This window comes from Cherax quadricarinatus, chromosome 99, assembly GCF_038502225.1.
Source record: "Cherax quadricarinatus isolate ZL_2023a chromosome 99, ASM3850222v1, whole genome shotgun sequence".
NCBI classification, from domain to species: domain Eukaryota; kingdom Metazoa; phylum Arthropoda; class Malacostraca; order Decapoda; family Parastacidae; genus Cherax; species Cherax quadricarinatus.
Genome location: NC_091390.1, coordinates 11,777,453 through 11,799,137, shown reverse-complemented (window position 1 = coordinate 11,799,137; position 21,685 = coordinate 11,777,453). Strand labels below are relative to the sequence as shown.

The 21,685-nt window shown below is 46.5% G+C and overlaps 1 long non-coding RNA gene across 3 annotated transcripts in view; it reads right to left on the bottom strand.

Annotated features, from left to right (window-relative positions):
- Nucleotides 1-12,785, bottom strand: part of LOC128702449 (uncharacterized) — a 56,160-nt gene extending 43,375 nt beyond the window's left edge. For 2 of the 3 annotated variants that reach the window (XR_011390973.1, XR_011390971.1), the window contains exons 1-3: nt 6,122-6,480; nt 4,398-4,622; nt 3,044-3,124 (exon numbers count right to left, since the gene is read on the bottom strand). This is a non-coding gene — a long non-coding RNA (uncharacterized lncRNA). Of the gene's footprint in view, nt 1-3,043; nt 3,125-4,397; nt 4,623-6,121; nt 6,481-12,702 lie in introns of those variants that run through there. The other variant, XR_011390972.1, reaches the window with a different exon arrangement.
- Nucleotides 12,786-21,685: the final 8,900 nt, after the last annotated feature.

Here is a 21,685-nt window from a genome sequence, read left to right as displayed (position 1 = left end):
ACTTGTTAAAAAAAAAAAAAATTGAACTGTGTTAATTTCAACTGTTTTTCTTTCAATAACAAGCTCTACAAACAAACCTACGGCATGGGAATCGGGGTCCCCCATCATTGCCATCTTAGCCAACTCGTACGTGGAACACCTAGAGTCCAAACACTTCGCCAACATCGTCCCTTCAAGCGTCACTTGGTTACATTACGTGGACGACGTCCTCATAAGAACTCCCAGACGTTTTGATGTACGGAATCTTCAGGCAAGGCTCAACGCAGTTGAACCGGCGATCCAGTTTACACTAGAAGAAGAGTCCAATGGCAAGTTACCTTTCCTAGACGTCCTCATTCACAAAGTAGACAACAACCTAAGATTTCAAGTTTATTAAAAACCTACAAATAAAAATGATCTCGCACACTTCTATTCCAGTCAAGATACTAAGACCAAAAGAGGCATCGTCACTGGATTTTTCCCGAGAGCATGCCGAATTTCTTGACGAGGAATGTACGTACGTTCACCAAACCTTCAATGATTTACATTTTCCTTCCTTTTTCACCAAAGACTGCAAGAAAAGAGCACTTCAGATCATTAATTCTCCACACACCAACACCACTCCTAACAAAGTTATAATTCTTCCCAACAGCCAGATTGCACTGAATGTTTCTAAAGTACTTTCACAAGCTAACACCAGAATCACCATCGCTTCTAGCACTTCAATAAAGAATCTAACCAGAACAAAATCCAAGCACCACAAACCAGTCAACGAAGGGGTTTACACTATAACCTGTGGAGGCTGCAGCAAGATTTATGTAGGTGAAACAGCAAGAAACCTCGACACCCGCCTCAATGAACACATTTACGCATGTAGGAACGATAACTTGAACAACGCCTGTGTACAACACCGAAATTCCACCAATCGATCATCTCCTGAAATTCAGGGACGCCCAATTAGTAATCAAAGAAACTAATTTCCACAGACGCAAGTGCCTTGAATCTTCACTAATAGCCATTTCTAATACAGTTCAACAAAACAGAGGCAGCTTCACCATCTCTGAAGTCTTAGCAAGAATCCTCCTGAAAACAGTAAACCCTGCCATCACATAGTCTCTCCTGTTAATACTACACAAGCACATTACAGAGAATGAACACTGAAACAGGCCTTCTCTATCCAGCCTCCAATAGAAATATTTATTTAAGCTATTTTGATGTTACCCAAGTAATAGCTTTTATATCCTTTTACTCGTGTGCGAGTTAATTGTTCTAACATATTGTATTACTACTATAACTTGCATTACTGCTACTACTACTACTACCACTAGTATTGTACCTCACTCTGAGCCTATATATACCCTCGGGGTCCATGTACTGTTTGTGACGGCTTGACAAAGCTCCTGGAGAGCGAAACGTTGCCACAATAAAAATGTCACATTAGTTGCACTTGTGTCCTTTTACTTTACACCTTCCTTAGCTCTAACTATTGGAAACTCCTGACCTAATCCCATTTATTTCTCCCCACTGAAACTCTCCTACCACCCCTTTCAGCTTTGTTTCACCGAGCCAGGACATCCAAATTCTTTTCATTTATAACATCCACAATCATCTCCATCTTGTCATGTGTACTACATCCATGTACAAACATCCCAGCTTAAAGGTTTTATTTTCATTTTTAGTAAGCTGTAAGCTTGGCATTTTAGTTGTAATGTAGGTCAACTGTGCTTGTAAGGTCAAAAATTTACTTGAATGACCAGTGTAAATTGTCACACCCCTCGCCTTGGCACAGCAAGACTCCTGGTGCCGTTCCTTTGTGCCCCGGAGGGTGACTCCCAAAACCTGGGGTTAAAGGGGGTTGCAGAAAAGACAATATAAGCCAAGGAAACAGCTAGGGAGGGAGAGAGGGCCTGTGAGTGGGAGCTCTGGACAGCCGAGTGTGTAGTGGGCCGCTTGGGGTGGAGCTCGGGTTGGCTGGTTGGTGAATTGAGAGAGAGTACGAGTCCGTGTTACTGATAACGTTCTCACCCCCTCCTGGTAATAAGTCCCACGAGTCAATTATTATACTATGTAATTCTCTAAGATAATGGTGTATTCCCTCTCTTTATTTTATCAAGTAAACTATAGCAATTGTTCTTATTTTTATATGTACCCTCTTGTTAAGCACTGGGTAATACAGGAGACAGCCATGCTCACTTGTTGGGATACAACAGGCAGAGTGGGTGAATGTCTCGCATAGTTGACTTTTACGACATGCATGGCTTACGCAGGAACAATTCTTATTCCACTTCCCCATGGATAAGAAAGGAAAATAAGAACAAGAGCTATTAAGAAAAACCAAAGAACACTCAGATGAGTGTGTATACATAAATGTATACATACATGTGTACTGTGACATAATTGTAAGTAAAAGTACTACCAAGATATACCTCTTATCTTGTGTTTATAAAACAAACAAAAAAAAGACATCAGCACTCCTACCATCAAGTAGGACAAATAAAGGTTTCTGTCTTGCACTCATCTGGCAAGACAGTAGTAGCAGTAGTAGTAGTACTCTCCTGGGTAGTTGCTGTCCACCAGTTCGAAATGGAATTCATGTGTAAAGTCTGGGAACATAACTAATGAACAGAGGAAATGTTATTTTAGTGCCAGGAAAGTCTGTACTCTTTATTCTGGACCCTATTTTGAAATTTGTATGAAATTGGCCAAATTACCAATTTCTGATCACTTTTTTGGGTAGCTGAAATAATTGATTGGGTAGTTTCTTGGGCTCAATCAATGAAATAGAAGATAGCTAAGAATTTGGTCGACTGGAACAATGTAGTTGGCTTCAAATAGGACTCGAAGTGGGCAAAATTGCTGATGCATAAAAACACAAACAAACAGCAAAATTTGTGTAATTTCAACAATTTTCCATCAAATTTCGTGCTTTTGGGTTTATTACCTTCAGAAAAAGATTCTCTACCATTTCACAAGAAAAAAAAATGGGGGGGGGAGAAGAATCTTGGACATTATGGACACTTCAGACTGGGGGTCTGATTACCCAGGGGTTAAAGAACCTACTTACCTTTGTTTTTGACTATGCACTGAAGTTTTTATTTTACTATGCAGTCACCTCTTTGGATCCTCACTTCTTGTCCATACAATCCTGTAATGAAAATTAGAATTTAATCACAAAAGTCTATTCACAGCATTTCTCTCAAAAAACTTCAAATTTTACTGCTCACAGGGAAAAAATGAGGGTGAGAGTTGATAAGGAGAGAGGAAGAGATGAGGGCAAGAGAATATGAGGAAGAGATCAGAGGGAAAATATATGGAATGACTTAGGATGTGTAAGCAGGTAGGATTACAGGTTGATCAGAGGTAAGGTATACAGAATGACTTAGGATGGTTAAGAGGGCAGGATGATTACAGGTTGATCAGAGGTAAGGTATACAGAATGACTTAGGATGGTTAAGAGGGCAGGATGATTACAGGCTGTTAGTGATCTTCTGGTTGCCCAATAAGATCCACCAGTCTTACATGCTGTGAGGATCGCTGTGGGGATCGCTGTGCTGCTGCTGCTTGTCTGCTAACATAAAGTGGGTCATCCCCGAGCATTATGAAGAGTGTGTCAGTCAGGCCTGTCGGGTGAAGACTCTTCCCCCCCACCAGCCACTTACTAGACCCTCAAGGTAGGTGAGAGGTCTACCCCCCTTTGAGGAAACCCCCAAGGGTAACCCACTGGGGAACCAGTAGGGGACATGTTTGCAGGCTTATTCCACTCCCTGATATGCTGCCTCTCACAGACTTACATGTTTGTTCCTGTCCACAACTCCACCTGTATTAGGATGGGTAAAGAAGGATACAGAAAGGAAGAGGGAAAAAGAGAGGAAACCCAATGGGTGCTACATTATCAGGATGGGAGCTAAACTCCTAAGGGTTATACAATGCCTTATGGGAATGGAAGGCAACATTCACATTTGAACCAAGGAAAACAATGATCAAGCTCCAGTTCCTTGGTTCACGACTTCTTTCATTATCCCTTTTCATGTCTATGCCATAGTACTATATGTTTGAGCTCTGGGTCTGTGCTGTTGTACTACACGAGCTCGGCACATTCGGATAAGCAGCAACCGAATGCCTGCAATGTTTATTCTGGAACTTACATTGAAATTTGTGTGAAATTGGCTAATTTACCAATTTCTGATCAATTTATTGGAGAGTTGAAGTAGTTGATTGGGCAGTTTCTTGGGGGCAATCAATAAAATGGAAGACAGTAGCAAGATAAGTAAGAATTTGGTTGACTGGAACTATGTAACTGGCTTCACATAGGACTCAAATTGGGAAAAATTAGTATGTAAATATGATGACACAGCAAAATTTGCAAAAGCATAATTCCACCAATTTAACAAAAACTTTTGTGCTTTTCGTTTTATTACCTTCAGAAAAAGATTTCCATTTCCTAAGAAAAAAAGAAAAATTTGTTTTGAAGATTCTTGGACACTTCAGATGATGGCATCTGGACACAAGAGGTTCAAGATGATGGCATCTGGACACAAGAGGTTCAAGAACCTGGTTTCCTTCATTTCTGACTATGCACTGAAGTTTTTTTTTTTTTACTATGCAGTCAATTCTCTGGATCCTCACTTCTTGTCCATACAATCCTGTAATGAAAATTATAATTTAATCACAAAAGTCTATTCACAGCATTTCTCTTAAAAACATTCAAATTCTACTGCTCACAGGGAAGAAATGAGGGTCAGAGTTGGTAAGAAGCGAGGAAGAGACAAGGGTGAGAGTTGGTAAAGAGAGAGGAAGAGACAAGGGTGAGAGTTGGTAAAGAGAGAGGAAGAGACAAGGGTAAGAGTTGGTAAAGAGAGAGGAAGAGACAAGGGTAAGAGTTGGTAAAGAGAGAGGAAGAGACAAGGGTGAGAGTTGGTAAAGAGAGAGGAAGAGACAAGGGTAAGAGTTGGTAAAGAGAGAGGAAGAGACAAGGGTAAGAGTTGGTAAAGAGAGAGGAAGAGACAAGGGTAAGAGTTGGTAAAGAGAGAGGAAGAGACAAGGGTGAGAGTTGGTAAAGAGAGAGGAAGAGACAAGGGTAAGAGTTGGTAAAGAGAGAGGAAGGGACAAGGGTGAGAGTTGGTAAAGAGAGAGGAAGAGACAAGGGTGAGAGTTGGTAAAGAGAGAGGAAGAGACAAGGGTGAGAGTTGGTAAAGAGAGAGGAAGAAACAAGAGTGAGAGTTATTAAGGAGAGAGAAAGAGATGAGGGTAAGAAAATATGAGGAAAAGATCAGAGAGAAAATATATGGAGTGACTTAGGATGGGTGTGCAGGTAGGAGGATTACAGGTTGATCAGAGGTAAGGTATATGGAACGACTTAGGATGGTTGAGAGGGCAAGATTACAGGCCGTTAGTGGTCTTCTGGTTGCCCAGTAACATCCGGCAGCAGTCTTACATGCTGTGAGGATCGCTGTGCTGGTGCTGCTTTTCTGCTAACATAAAGTAGGTCATCCCCGAGCATTATGAAGAGAGTATCAGTCAGGCTTGTCAGGTGAGGACTCATTCCCCCCACCAGCCACTTACTAGACCCTCAAGGTAGGCGAGAGGTCTACCCCCCTTTGAGAAACCCCCAAGGGTAAACCATTGGGGAACCAGTAGGGAACATGCTTGCAGGCTTATTCCACTCTGTGAGGTGCTCTCTCACAGACTTACATGCCTGTCCCTGTCCACAACTCCACCTATATTAGGATGGGCAAGGATAGGAATGTGAAGGTTAAGAGGAATTGAGAAAGGAAGAGGGGGGAAAAAAGAGACGGGAAACCCAATGGGGACTACATTATCGGGATGGGAGCTAAACTTCTAAAGGTTATACAGTGCCTTATGGGACTGGAAGGCAATAATCACAAGGAAAAATAAAGAGGTGAGTTCCAATTCCTTGGCTCAAGACAAACACCTTTCATTAAGGGTTCAATCCAAGTAAAGTGGTTAGTTCTAATTCCTTGGTTTACGAGCCCAGAGTATAAAAGGATAAAGGTTAAGTTGAAACCAGGAAGTGCAGGCAATACAGCACCACTGCCTGGTTCATGACAGGTTCAATTCCTTGCATTAACCTCCCTGCCATTGTTCTTGACCATATACTCATGTCGTTTAACCAAGCTGTCACCTCCACTGGTCCTCACTTCTCCACACAATCCTGTAATGAAAATGATGATTTATTTACAAAAGTAAAAATATATTTATACCAAATTTAAAATTGTCTTCAGTGCAACAGTAGTAAGACTGCCCTCTATCAATTGATAGCATCAAAGCCAATAAAACTGCAAAAACCATCCTAAAAAACACCTCAGTGTTGCTTGTACCCAGGCACTTCATCACTAGTACCCTGGTACCCCAACAGCACTAATAATACATCTTGCTACTGGTCTCATTTTTCCATTCAGATTTCAAGACCTACACAATTAGCTGAACCCTTTTGCTGACTGTGCCATAGTACTATTCCTTTGAAATCACTTACTGTCTGTGCCATAGTACACAAATAACCCGCACATAAAAGAGAGAAGCTTACGACGACGTTTCGGTCCGACTTGGACCATTGACAAAGTGTGACTTTGTCAATGGTCCAAGTCAGACCGAAACGTTGTCGTAAGCTTCTCTCTTTTATGTGCGGGTTATTTGTGTATCGTTCCAGTCACGGTATTGTGCCTTTTTTGTTATTTATTTGTGCCATAGTACTTATGCAAAAAATTCTAGAGGCTTCAAATTTAGCATGAGAAGGCTCATAAGCCTACATACTAGAGAAGGTCTGCATGGTCAATGTATGCAGTAAACAAAAAATCAGGGCACTTGCAGTGCATTGTGGGAACGCCATCTCAGTACCCATTGTTCGCCACACCTCGTGGTAGGAAAACCCTCAATCCCTGTCAAACTGGGAATCTCCTCCCTCTTCCCAAGTGACAGTTCTAACAAGAAAATGATCCGAAGATGAATCCTATGGTTTCGAACAAACTGTGACCAAAAGCAGTAATACACGGGATATCGAAAATAGCGACCAAAGCCTTGACAACCCTCAACCTTCCACCTCTGGTGCTGGTCCATCTGGGTCACGTTCAGTTGCACTTGCCGTAAGCATCAGCTCGCATTTTCCTGTGGTCAGGCCTCAGGTCTGAGTAATAGTGATGACAAAGACGTGGATTTTGATTTTCTTGCTCTTGATGACCATTCGAGTAGTGACTGCAAGGAAGAATATTCACTGGTGAAGCATCAGTTCATACAATGCTCCATGTGGTCTGGTAGTGTGCCATGTGCAATTCCGAGTGGATCGAGTACATCCTGTGACCCTACGCCGGAACAGACAGTAAAAGCGATGACGATGTGGCTACAACTGGGATGGATAGATCGCATGCATTAATAGGTGGTGGTGCTATGTGGTACCAACAACAGCCCAGGTTGGAACCCATGCCACTGACTCAGCACATCCATGAAACAGGGTATCCTCAACCAGCTAATCAAGTTTGTATAGATCTGTAGAAAGAAATTACAGTTACTCAAGTTTGTCATAGTACAGCAGGAAGAAATTACAGCTACTGAAGTTTGTAAAATAATAAGTATGTACTGTAATACTAATGGAGAATAAACTTTCCCACATTAATTCTGCAAACAGGTCAGTAGTCACTATAACATTCTTGTACAGTGGACACTGAAACTTCAATTTAATATACTAATGGGAAAGTCGTGATGCGAATGGGTCGCCACACATCATTTTTTGGCCTCTCACAGCAATAATAAACAGACTGCCAAGAAACTTCCCTATATACCAGCCAGGGCACTTCCCCATATACCAGCCAGGGCACTTCCCCATATACCAGCCAGGGCACTTCCCACATACCGGCCAGGGTACTTCCCCACACACCAGTCAGGGTAATTCCCCACATACCAGCCAGGGTACTTCCCCACATACCAGCCAGAGTACTACCCCACATACCAACCAGGGAACTTCCCACACACCAGCCAGGGAACTTCTCCACATACCAGCCCAGGGTACTTCCCCACATACCAGCCCAGGGTACTTCCCCACATACCAGCCCAGGGTACTTCCCCACATACCAGCCAGGGTACTTCTCCACATACCAGCCAGGGTACATCCCCACATACCAACCAAGGAACTTCCCACACACCAGCCAGGGAACTTCCCTACATACCAGTCAGGGTACTTCCCCACATACCAGTCAGGGTACTTCCCCACACAACAGCCAGGGAACTTCCCCACATACCAGCCCAGGGTACTTCCCCACATACCAGACAGGGTACTTCTCACACACCAGCCAGGGAACTTCCCCACATACCAGCCCAGGGAACTTCCCCACATACCAGACAGGGTACTTCCCACACACCAGCCAGGGAACTTCCCCACATACCAGCCCAGGGTACTTCCCCACATACCAGCCCAGGGTACTTCCCCACATACCAGCCAGGGTACTTCTCCACATACCAGCCAGGGTACATCCCCACATACCAACCAAGGAACTTCCCACACACCAGCCAGGGAACTTCCCCACATACCAGCCCAGGGTACTTCCCCACATACCAGCCAGGGTACTTCCCCACACACCAGCCAGGGAACTTCCCCACATACCAGCCCAGGGTACTTCCCCACATACCAGACAGGGTACTTCCCCACATACCAGCCCAGGGTACTTCCCCACATACCAGACAGGGTACTTCCCCACATACCAGACAGGGTACTTCCCCACATACCAGACAGGGTACTTCCCCACATATCAGCCCAGGGTACTTCCCCACATACCAGACAGGGTACTTCCCACACACCAGCCAGGGAACTTCCCCACATACCAGCCCAGGGTACTTCCCCACATACCAGACAGGGTACTTCCCCACATACCAGACAGGGTACTTCCCCACATACCAGCCCAGGGTACTTCCCCACATACCAGACAGGGTACTTCCCACATACCAGCCAGGGAACTTCCCCACATACCAGCCCAGGGTACTTTCCCACATACCAGACAGGGTACTTCCCCACATACCAGACAGGGTACTTCCCCACATACCAGACAGGGTACTTCCCACATACCAGACAGGGTACTTCCCACATACCAGCCAGGGAACTTCCCCACATACCAGCCCAGGGTACTTCCCCACATACCAGACAGGGTACTTCCCCACATACCAGACAGGGTACTTCCCCACATACCAGACAGGGTACTTCCCCACATACCAGACAGGGTACTTCCCCACACACCAGACAGGGTACTTCCCCACATACCAGACAGGGTACTTCCCCACACACACAATTTAAGTGGGACTTGCACATGAATGAATAGAATTATCAAAGCTTATTGCTTGGGAAGCACTGAAAATTAGGCTGGGCAAATACGATTCTGTTAGTGGGACGGTTTGTGAAGGACTTGCCTAGTGTGGGCCATCAGGCCTGCTGCAGTATTCTTGCTTTCTTCTGTGCAAACATTTATGGATGAACATCACCCGGACACAACTGTTGCAGGCTGTGCTGGCAACATCTACAATGACAATGTTGTGTCCCATTTTTGGGAAATCTTAAAGAGACGCCAGAAACAGAGCTCTCTGGACAGATTTTTGGTGCGACAGGGGTCCAGTGACTCTCAAGCTGGTCCTAGTGGCATTAAAAAACAAAGAAGGGAGGTAAACCCAGAAAAGGACTTGTTAACTGAAGTCTTTATGGAAGGGGATTCCCTTTCCAAACAATAGTAAACTCTTCCATCCTCTCCCCTCCCATCTCATCACTCATCAATACATCTTTAATAAAGGTGTCATTTCAGTATTGTTTATTCTGAATATCTCATTATTTTCTGTGTAGGGAAATGTATATTTTATGTAAAAAACATTATTTTGTTTAATACTTCTGGGTGTCTGGAACGGATTCATTGGATTTCCATTATTTCTTACGGGGAAAATTAATTCGGATAACGAAAAAATCGGTTAAAGACAACCTCTCTGGAACGGATTAGTGTTGTTACTCGAGGGTCCAATGTATGTAATTGATGTCAGCTATGGTCTGTAAACCTTGTATATGTACTTGTACAAATAAAGATATTAAGGATATTTACGTACACACAAATACAGTTACACAAAGAAGTCATTGGCTTTTTTGGGTTATCCTGGCTGGCTAACCCTCCCTACCCCAGGTAATCCTGGGTGGCTATCCCATCCTACCCTGGGTTATCCTAGGTGGCTATCCCACCCTACCCTGGGTTATCCTAGGTGGCTATCCCACCCTACCCTGGGTTATCCTGGTTGGCTAACCCTCCCTACCCCAGGTGGCTATCCCACCCTACCCTGGGTTATCCTGGCTGGCTATCCCACCCTACCCTGGGATATCCTGGCTGGCTAACCTTCCCTACCCTGGGTGGCTATCCCACCCTACCCTGGGTTATCCTGGCTGGCTAACCTTCCCTACCCAGGTGGCTATCCCACCCTACCCTGGGTTATCCTGGCTGGCTAAACCTCACTACCCCAGGTGACTATCCCACCCTACCCTGGGTTATCCTGGTTGGCTAACCCTCCCTACCCCGGGTCGCTATCCCACCCTACCCCGGGTTATCCTAGGTGGCTATCCCACCCTACCCTGGGTTATCCTGGCTGGCTAACCCTCCCTACCCCAGGTGGCTATCCCACCCTAACCTGGGTTATCCTGGCTGGCTAACTCTCCCTACCCCGGGTGGCTATCCCACCCTACCCAGGGTTATCCTGGCTGGCTAACCCTCCCTACCCCAGGTGGCTATCCCACCCTACCCTGGGTTATCCTGGCTGGCTAACCCTCCCTACCCTGGGTGGCTATCCCACCCTACCCTGGGTTATCCTGGCTGGCTAACCCTCCCTACCCCAGGCTGGTTAACCCTCCCTACCCCAGGTGACTATCCCACCCTACCCTGGTTTATCCTGGCTGGCTAACCCTCCCAACCCGGGTGGCTATCCCACCCTACCCTGGGTTATCCTAGGTGGCTATCCCACCCTACCCTGGGTTATCCTGGCTGGCTAACCCTCCCTACCCTGGGTGGGTATCCAACCCTACCCTGGGTTATCCTGGCTGGCTAACCCTCCCTACCCTGGGTGGCTATCCCACCCTAACCTGAGTTATCCTGGCTGGCTAACCCTCCATACCCCAGGTGGCTATCCCACCCTACCATGGGTTATCCTGACTGGTTAACCCTCCCTACCCCAGGTGACTATCCCACCCTACCCTGGGTTATCCTGGCTGGCTAACCCTCCCTACCATGGGTGGCTATCCCACCCTACCCTGGGTTATCCTAGGTGGCTATCCCACCCTACCCTGGGTTATCCTGGCTGGCTAACCCTCCCTACCCTGGGTGGCTATCCCACCCTAACCTGAGTTATCCTGGCTGGCTAACCCTCCGTACCCCAGGTGGCTATCCCACCCTACCCTGGGTTATCCTGGCTGGCTAACCCTCCCTACCCCGAGTGGCTATCCCACCCTAGCCTGAGTTATCCTGGCTGGCTAACTCTCCCTACCCCGGGTGGCTATCCCACCCTACCCAGGGTTATCCTGGCTGACTAACCCTCCCTACCCCAGGTGGCTATCCCACCCTAGCCTGAGTTATCCTGGCTGGCTAACTCTCCCTATCCTGGGTGGCTATCCCACCCTACCCCGGGTTATCCTGGGTGGCTATCCCACCCTACCCAGGGTTATCCTGGCTGGCTAACCCTCCCTACCCTGGGTGGCTATCCCACCCTACCCTGGGTTATCCTAGGTGGCTATCCCACCCTACCCTGGGTTATCCTGGCTGGCTAACCCTCCCTACCCCGGGTGGCTATCCCACCCTACCCCGGGTTATCCTAGGTGGCTATCCCACCCTACCCTGGGTTATCCTGGCTGGCTAACCCTCCCTACCCCAGGTGGCTATCCCACCCTACCCTGGGTTATCCTAGGTGGCTATCCCACGCTACCCTGGGTTATCCTAGGTGGCTATCCCACCCTACCCCGGGTTATCCTAGGTGGCTATCCCACCCTACTCTGGGTTATCCTGGCTGGCTAACCCTCCCTACCCCGGGTGGCTATCCCACCCTACCCCGGGTTATCCTGGGTGGCTATCCCACCCTACCCTGGGTTATCCTGGCTGGCTAACCCTCCCTACCCCGGGTGGCTATCCCACCCTACCCCGGGTTATCCTGGCTGGCTATCCCACCCTACCCTGGGTTATCCTGGCTGGCTAACCCTCCCTACCCCGGGTGGCTATCCCACCCTACCCCGGGTTATCCTGGGTGGCTATCCCACCCTACCCCGGGTTATCCTGGGTGGCTATCCCACCCTACCCTGGGTTTTCCTGGCTGGCTAACCCTCCCTACCCCGGGTGGCTATCCCACCCTACCCCGGGTTATCCTGGCTGGCTATCCCACCCTACCCTGGGTTATCCTGGCTGGCTAACCCTCCCTACCCTGGGTGGCTATCCCACCCTACCCAGGGTTATCCTAGGTGGCTATCCCACCCTACCCTGGGTTATCCTAGGTTATCCTGGGTTTTAACTCTCCAGGTTAAAAACATCCAAACAAAATCTTATGTTGTCAATGTGAAAAAAATTAGTGACCCTCCAAGCACTTTTCTCACATTAATGAGGATAACCAAAACAAAATCACCAACAAAGAAACATATTATAACCATCAATCAGTAGATAGGGAGATAAAATTTCTCAAATAAGAAGAAAGGAGAAAAAAAATCCCAGAATGACTGACCAGCTGTTGTTGTTGTTGTTGTTTACAAGGGCCCGTCACAGCTCAGTCAATATGGCGGCCAACTTCCAGATGTACTGCCAAGATTTCTTGCCCAAAACTGAACCCTGAAAGAAAGAAGAAACATGAGTTCTTTTGTAAATAGAAACAGGATTTAGAATCTCTCAATTATATCCTGTGGCGCAGCTTGCCAAGCACCAGCAGAGCGGGATTCCCACACCTTCACTTTGTTCTTGTCCAGACCAGAGCTTTGGTAAGATGGGTAAGGAAGAAGGATGGGTAAGGAAGAAGGATGGGTAAGGAAGAAGGATGGGTAAGGAAGAAGGATGGGTAAGGAAGAAGGATGGGTAAGGAAGAAGGATGGGTAAGGAAGAAGGATGGATAAGGAAGAAGGATGAGTAAGGAAGAAGGATGGGTAAGGAAGAAGGATGGGTAAGGAAGAAGGATGGGTAAGGAAGAAGGATGGGTAAGGAAGAAGGATGGGTAAGGAAGAAGGATGGGTAAGGAAGAAGGATGGGTAAGGAAGAAGGATGGGTAAGGAAGAAGGATGAGTAAGGAAGAAGGATGGGTAAGGAAGAAGGATGGGTAAGGAAGAAGGATGGGTAAGGAAGAAGGATGGGTAAGGAAGAAGGATGAGTAAGGAAGAAGGATGGGTAAGGAAGAAGGATGGGTAAGGAAGAAGGATGGGTAAGGATGGAAATTTTGGAAAAGGGTGGGAGGGGGGAGAGAGGTAGGATATTAAAGGTAAGTGGCCCAACCACTTTGGTGTAATTTAAAAAGTGTACATGAAATGATAAGATATTCTTTAAGGGGTATAAGACTAACCCATCAGAGTCACATAGATATAACAGATATATAAGTACATGACTCTGAATTGGTAGTAATTGCAATTGGTTTTTTTTTTTTTTTTTTTTTTTTTTGCGATTGCACAACGGATATTTATGCGACAATGAAGGCAATAATTTTCTGGCCAGTTTATAGAATTACGTGACAATGGTTTCTTACAGGTGGTGTCCAGCCATAGTAAATAGCATAATGTTTACATTAGATTGTTATATAAGATTTCTCCCTAATTGGGGGCGATGATGTTCTCAGTATACATAGAAGGGTTCTGGTGCTACCCAATCTTCTTCATCAGGGAGGTTGCTCAATATCATGGGTCGAGGGTAATCATCTTTATGTATAAAACGACAGACCCTCTGTGGGAGAGTCATTCTTTGAGTCCTGTGAGGAGGAGTATTGATGATATAATCCGTGGTATTTATCACTTGTATAGGATGTTCTCTATCTGGCATGTATAGTTCTTGCATTGTATAGAGTTGTTTCTTTTTTAGGGTGTCAAGGCGTACATTTATGGCAGTAATATCTTGTTGTATGTGTAAATCTGCCATTTTAACTCTGTCTCTCCTCCTGGTATCGGTAATGAAGCGAAGAGCTCTCCCCTGGACTCTTTGTAACCGGAGCATGTTGGTCTTTGTTGTTAATGACATTGGGACACAAGGGTATTCGAGTATAGGTCGTATTAACATTTTATACAGATTTTTTTTGACATGCTGAGGGGCTTGATTGAATCGAAAGAGACTGCTAAGACCGGCTTTGGCTATGTTGATCTTTTTAGTTACATGAGATGTTGAGTGGAGCAGCCTGTCTATTTCATATCCCAAGATCTTGTTAGGGTTTCTAATGGCTACAGGTGTACCTCTGATGGAGATACCCCCTTTATCTTCAATTGTTGATGCAAAACATCGTATCGTGCTAACAAGGACCTTGTCAGGATTAGTCGTAATTCTCCATTTCTTTTCCTAATTAGATGTTCGACGAAGTTCAATATTAATTTTTTCTATGACTCTCTCATACTTGTATTTTCCTGTTACCGGAGTTGATGAGACGACATGAATAACATCATCTGCAAACTGTGTCACAAATGTATCATGAAACTCTGGTTGAGGAAGGTCATTCACATAAATGTTGAACAGGAGTGGACTGAGACAAGAACCTTGTGGGACACCAGCTGTCGGTATAAAAGGCTCTGACGACCTGCCATGAAAGGTGGGAATGATTTTTCTTTGAGTTAAGAAATTATATATTACTCTGAGAAAAGTCCAGTTATGGTCTGGTAGGTCAATGAGTTTGTATATAAGGCCATCATGCCATAAGCTATCAAAAGCTTTATGAACATCTCTGGTGGCAATTAAGGCAAGATTGCCCTGATGTTTTAGACTTGCTACAGTATCGAAAATAACATTTATTGCATGATCGGTACCTCTATGTGTTCGAAAGCCAAATTGTTTTTCAGTAAAAAAGTGATTAAACTCCATATAGTAGTTCAATCTGTTGGAAATAACCTTCTCAAGAACTTTTCCAGTGACTTCAAGTAGAGATATAGGTCTATAGTTCCCAGGTTGGTGGATGTCTTTATTGGACTTACCTAGAAAGATCATCCTAGCAGTCTTAAAAACCACTGGAAAATGTCCTGAGGCCAAGATGGCATTGAAGATATTTACCAAAGACTGTTTACAATTTCTGGGGAGGAACTTTATTTGTTTCATTATTCCGGAGAGGCCAGGGGCTCTATTTCTCATTCTGCTAATAACCTGACTCATCTCTAGTAATGTAATAGGTCTAGTAAGCGGGTGGGTATCTTCAAGAGTTGAAGTATCGATGGAAGGTAGTGGTTGTAGATCATCCAAGTTCTCATCTCTCCATTCATTTACCAACTGATAATGATTATTGTTAAATTGACGATTGTTATTGTGGGAGAGAATTTTCTCCCATACATCACCCATCAAATTAGCCTGGTCCTGTGGATCGTCAAGTTTAATTTCAACATCTTCATCAGTGAAGGTATGAACTAGGTAGTTAGGAGCCTTGTGCTTTGCCCCTAAAAGTTGTCGGATCTTACTCCAAAATTTTGCTGGTTCACTTTTATACTGATTAGCTTGAAGAACTAGCAATTTCCATAAGTCCCGTTTGTGATGACTAATGTTAATTAATTCTTGCCTTAATCGGTGCAGTGTAGCTACCTTCACCCAAGTTCACTAACCGGCTTCCAAATTAAACCCTAGAAGAATTAGAGAGGATACACAAATAACCCGCACATAAAAGAGAGAAGCTTACAACGACGTTTCGGTCCAACGTGGACCATTTATAAAGTCACACTAACCAGAAGTGGAGCAGGACGGCTATATATAGGCAGGAAGAGGTGGTGGTAGTAGTAGTACAAGAATGGTATATAATATTGTGCCTTTTTTGTTAATAATTAGAGAGGAAAAATGCAGATGGTTAAAATTAATGAGATTAGACAGGTATCCCACCTATAGCATGCAAAATAGAGGAGGATAAGCACCCCTGACAACAGGGGAAATATGTCATACATTCAGGCTAGAGCGAGACAGCCATCAAAACTTGATGTAGAAGTCGTCGTCGTCGTCGTCGTCGTCGTCGTCGTCGCCGTCGCCACCACCACCACCGCCACCACCGCCGCCGTCGCCACCACCACCACCGCCACCGCCATCACCGCCGCCGCCGCCACCGCCACCACCGCCGCCGCCGCCGCCGCCACCACCGGCTGCCGCGCCGCCGCCGCCGCCCCCGCCCCCACCGCCGCCGCCGCCACCGCCGCCACCGCCGCCACCACCACCACCACCGCCGCCGCCACCGCCACCACCACCACCACCATCACCACTACCACCACCACCACCACCATCACCACCACCATCACCACCACCACAACCACCACCACCACCACCATCTCCACTCCCACCACCGCCACCACCATCACCACCACCATCACCAGCACCACAATCACCATTGCCACAATCACCACCACCACCACCACCATCACCACCACCACCTTCACCATCACCACCACCACCACCACCACCACCACCACCACCACCACCACCACCACCACCACCACCACCACCACAACCACCACCACCACCACCACCATCACCACCACCACCACCACCACCAAATCCACCACCACCACCACCACCACCACCACCACCACCTCCTCCTCCTCCTCCTCCTGTTGTTGTTGTTGTTGTTGCTGCTGCTGTTTTACCCCTCAAGGAAGGTTCCTTGATGTTGGTGAGGGGCTCTTGATTTAGGGAATTGGATCTGTGCTCCAGTTCCCGAATTAGGCCTGAATGCCTTCCACATCCCCCCCCCAGGCGCTGTATAATCCTCCGGCTGCGTGCCGCCGTGCTGCCTGCCGCCGCCTGCTGCTGCGCTGCCGCCGCCTTGCTGCTGCTGCTGCTGCCGCTGCTGCTGCCGGCTGCGCCGTTGTGCTGCGCTGCCGTCCGCCGCGCCGCCTGCGTTGCCGCCTGCCTGCTGCTGCTGCCGCCGCCTGCTGCCGCTGCCGCTGCCTGCTTGCCGCCGCCGGCCGCTGCCGCTGCTGCCGCTGCGCCTGGCCTTGCCGCCGGTTGCTGCTGCCGCGTGCCGCTGCCGCCGTGCTGTGCTGCCTGCCGCCGTGCTGCCGCGTGCCGCCTGCCTGCTGCTGCTGCCGCGCCTGCTTGCCGCCGCTGCCGCTGCCGCTGCCGCGCTGCCGCTGTGCCGCTGCGCTGCCGTTGTTGCCTGCTGCCTGCTGCCGCCGCCTGCTGCGGCGCCGCCGCTTGCCGCCGCCGCCGTTCCGCCGCCGCTGCCTGCCGTTGCTGCCGCTTGCCGCTGCTGCCTGCTGCCGCCGTGCTGCCCTGCTGCTGCTGCTGCTGCTGCTGTTGCTGCTGTTGCTGCTGCTGCTGCTGCTGCTGCTGTTGCTGCTGCTGCTGCTGCTGCTGCTGTTGCTGTTGCTGCTGCTGCTGCTGCTGCTGCTGCTGCTGCTGCTGCTGCTGCTGCTCATTGGGGATGCCAGGTATAGATACTCAAAAATTAGGGACAAAGGAATTAATGTACAATTGCTATGGATGCCATCACACATTGGATTACTCCTTCATGATAAAGTTGATATGTTAGCCAAGAAGAGTACCCAGAAGGAGAATGTAGAATATAACTTTGGTATATCTGTGTCTAGCATTAGGAATAATATTAGAAGAGAAGTACATAATGAAAATGATTGTTATAGGAATGCAGTTAGAAGTCTGAGTAGATCTATAACCCACTATGATAACATGAACGTAGATAAGTATGTTTATGGAGCAACGTGCAATGTGAACACTGACTGATGTTGTAGTGGCCAGGCTTAGGCTTGGTTACAAGTACTGACTGATGTTGTAGTGGCCAGACTTAGGCTTGGTTACAAGTACTGACTGATGTTGTAGTGGCCAGGCTTAGGCTTGGTTACAAGTACTGACTGATGTTGTAGTGGCCAGGCTTAGTCTTGGTTACAAGTACTGACTGATGTTGTAGTGGCCAGACTTAGGCTTGGTTACAAGTACTGACTGATGTTGTAGTGGCCAGACTTAGTCTTGGTTACAAGTACTGACTGATGTTGTAGTGGCCAGGCTTAGGCTTGGTTACAAGTACTGACTGATGTTGTAGTGGCCAGGCTTAGGCTTGGTTACAAGTACTGACTGATGTTGTAGTGGCCAGGCTTAGTCTTGGTTACAAGTACTGACTGATGTTGTAGTGGCCAGGCTTAGTCTTGGTTACAAGTACTGACTGATGTTGTAGTGGCCAGACTTAGGCTTGGTTACAAGTACTGACTGATGTTGTAGTGGCCAGACTTAGTCTTGGTTACAAGTACTGACTGATGTTGTAGTGGCCAGGCTTAGGCTTGGTTACAAGTACTGACTGATGTTGTAGTGGCCAGGCTTAGGCTTGGTTACAAGTACTGACTGATGTTGTAGTGGCCAGGCTTAGTCTTGGTTACAAGTACTGACTGATGTTGTAGTGGCCAGGCTTAGTCTTGGTTACAAGTACTGACTGATGTTGTAGTGGCCAGGCTTAGTCTTGGTTACAAGTACTGACTGATGTTGTAGTGGCCAGACTTAGTCTTGGTTACAAGTACTGACTGATGTTGTAGTGGCCAGGCTTAGGCTTGGTTACAAGTACTGACTGATGTTGTAGTGGCCAGGCTTAGTCTTGGTTACAAGTACTGACTGATGTTGTAGTGGCCAGGCTTAGGCTTGGTTACAAGTACTGACTGATGTTGTAGTGGCCAGGCTTAGTCTTGGTTACAAGTACTGACTGATGTTGTAGTGGCCAGGCTTAGTCTTGGTTACAAGTACTGACTGATGTTGTAGTGGCCAGGCTTAGGCTTGGTTACAAGTACTGACTGATGTTGTAGTGGCCAGGCTTAGGCTTGGTTACAAGTACTGACTGATGTTGTAGTTGCCAGGCTTAGGCTTGGTTACAAGTACTGACTGATGTTGTGGTGGCCAGGCTTAGTCTTGGTTACAAGTACTGACTGATGTTGTAGTGGCCAGACTTAAGCTTGGTTACAAGTACTGACTGATGTTGTAGTGGCCAGGCTTAGTCTTGGTTACAAGTACTGACTGATGTTGTAGTGGCCAGACTTAGGCTTGGTTACAAGTACTGACTGATGTTGTAGTGGCCAGACTTAGTCTTGGTTACAAGTACTGACTGATGTTGTAGTGGCCAGGCTTAGGCTTGGTTACAAGTACTGACTGATGTTGTAGTGGCCAGGCTTAGGCTTGGTTACAAGTACTGACTGATGTTGTAGTGGCCAGGCTTAGGCTTGGTTACAAGTACTGACTGATGTTGTAGTGGCCAGGCTTAGGCTTGGTTACAAGTACTGACTGATGTTGTAGTGGCCAGGCTTAGGCTTGGTTACAAGTACTGACTGATGTTGTAGTGGCCAGGCTTAGGCTTGGTTACAAGTACTGACTGATGTTGTAGTGGCCAGGCTTAGGCTTGGTTACAAGTACTGACTGATGTTGTAGTGGCCAGGCTTAGGCTTGGTTACAAGTACTGACTGATGTTGTAGTGGCCAGACTTAGGCTTGGTTACAAGTACTTCTGGCAGTTTGGGAGACACACAGATGATGATCAAACTAAATGTAAATTATGTGATCAGGCATATGGTCACTCTCGTGAACACTATGTGCTTAATTGTCCACTTATTGAGGAATACAGAGACAGACTGTATAATAACCTATGTGACATGTCAAGATATCTTATTAATGAAAATAAGATACCAGATATACTAAGCAAATTTCCTAAATTTGCTTGTAACAGATAAGTGAACTATAGATATGTAGATATAAATCCATATGTATTCCTGTTAACCCTTTGGGGCCTAGTTCCTAGGCCTTTTGTGTATCCATATGCTCTCGCGCTACCGTCCACAGGATGGATATGGGGTGCACAATAAACTAGCCACTTCGGTGGCAAAATCTAAAAAAAAAAATTCTCCTCCTCTCAAACTATTAACACCTTAAACACCACAAATATATGCACAACTAGCCACTTCGGTGGCAAAATCTATCAAAAAATCTATCTGCTGCTGCTGCTGCTGCTGCTGTTGTTGCTGCTGAAGGTCATGGCGGTGCCAGCAGCGCTGTACAGCCCTTGTGTTTATTTTATTATTAAATATTCGCCGGTATTCTCCCGGCCCGGGCCTTTTCCAAGTGGTGGCCCGGCCTTGGCTCCCTCTTTAGGGAGTGTCTGAGACCTAAGTCTCCCATGGGAGGAGGCACAAGTACCTCCTCATCTTTGGGACCAACTGTCTCCAGGCCTAGCCACAAGCTAGGCCTCTCTGGTCTGCCATCCCCGCCCCAAGGGGGCAAATGGGAATGACAGTCTTATGAGCTAAAGGCTCGGGCTCAGGCACCTACCCTACCCTAGAAGGGCTGGGCATGGTGTCGATCATGCAGCCCTTGTGGCTTAGCGCTTCTTTTTTATAATAATAATAATAATAATACGGCGGTGCGTGGCAACCTGTCTCCATCATCTTATTTTTTTCATTAAAATCTACATATTAACCAAATTTGCATCACCTAATTTATATCAGAATTTTTTTTTCAATACTTTCTCGTAAGTTTGGAGATTTTTTAATTATTTTTGTTAAAAAAAATATATGTCGCATTTGCTATAAAATATAAGTTCAAATAATATTTTTAACATTTAACTAGTATGTATTAATATATCTATAATATATATGTAACCAACATGAAGATAGAAACTTATGATATTAATTGATCTGTACATTTCGACCCCCTTCTGGGGTCCTCTTCAGCAGAAGGGGATCGAAATATACACATCAAATAATATACCTAATGTCTGTCTCCATGTACGTTATTACTGGGTGTGGCATGCAAAGAGTACGTAACCTTTATTCGGCGCATGGACACACCCTCATTTACAGGCTATCTCCCCCAACCAGCGAACCAGGTTGCTAAGAGTTGGTGATGGGGCCCCATCGTTCAACTAGTGACCAGGTTCTAGCCAATAAGAAGGTGGGATTGGCAATCGCAGAGGTTATGTGGATACCGCTCTCCTGTCTGCCCTTGTCATTCCCTTTCTAGAGCTGGTTGAAGCACGGTCTGCTATCTTGTGGCTTCTATTTCTGCTTTGCTTACCGTGGAGTGCACTATACTTATCTCTGTACATAGTGTACATATTGCTGTTATAAATTGGTGAAGGATAATATAAGTCTAAACTTTTTCTACTGTGTTTATTTGCTCCCATTACACCCGGGGTAACAGGCCATTTGAAATCCTGGGTTGTAATATGGGTAGCCTGTCCGAGAGCTGGAGCTGGACTTAGAGAAACGGTTGAGCTTAGGGTGAAGCTTGTAGCAGGAACATTGTGTAGCTTGCTGTCTCGCTTCGCTTTACAAATTTTGCGTGTCAGTTGCTTATGATCAGCCTTGCTATTGTGTGATCGTTCAACAGCTCGCTACTAGCTTGTTCAGTGTGCTCGCTTCGCTACGGTCAATCTTGTGTGCAGTCGGCTTTGCTTGTATGCGTATTCTGCAATCGTACTGTGCATAGCTAAGCGTGTTCTGCAAATTAACGTGTTACGTTGGGATATTCGTACTGTGCATAGCGAATAACTTATGCCACCTAGACGAGTCAGACGCCTGG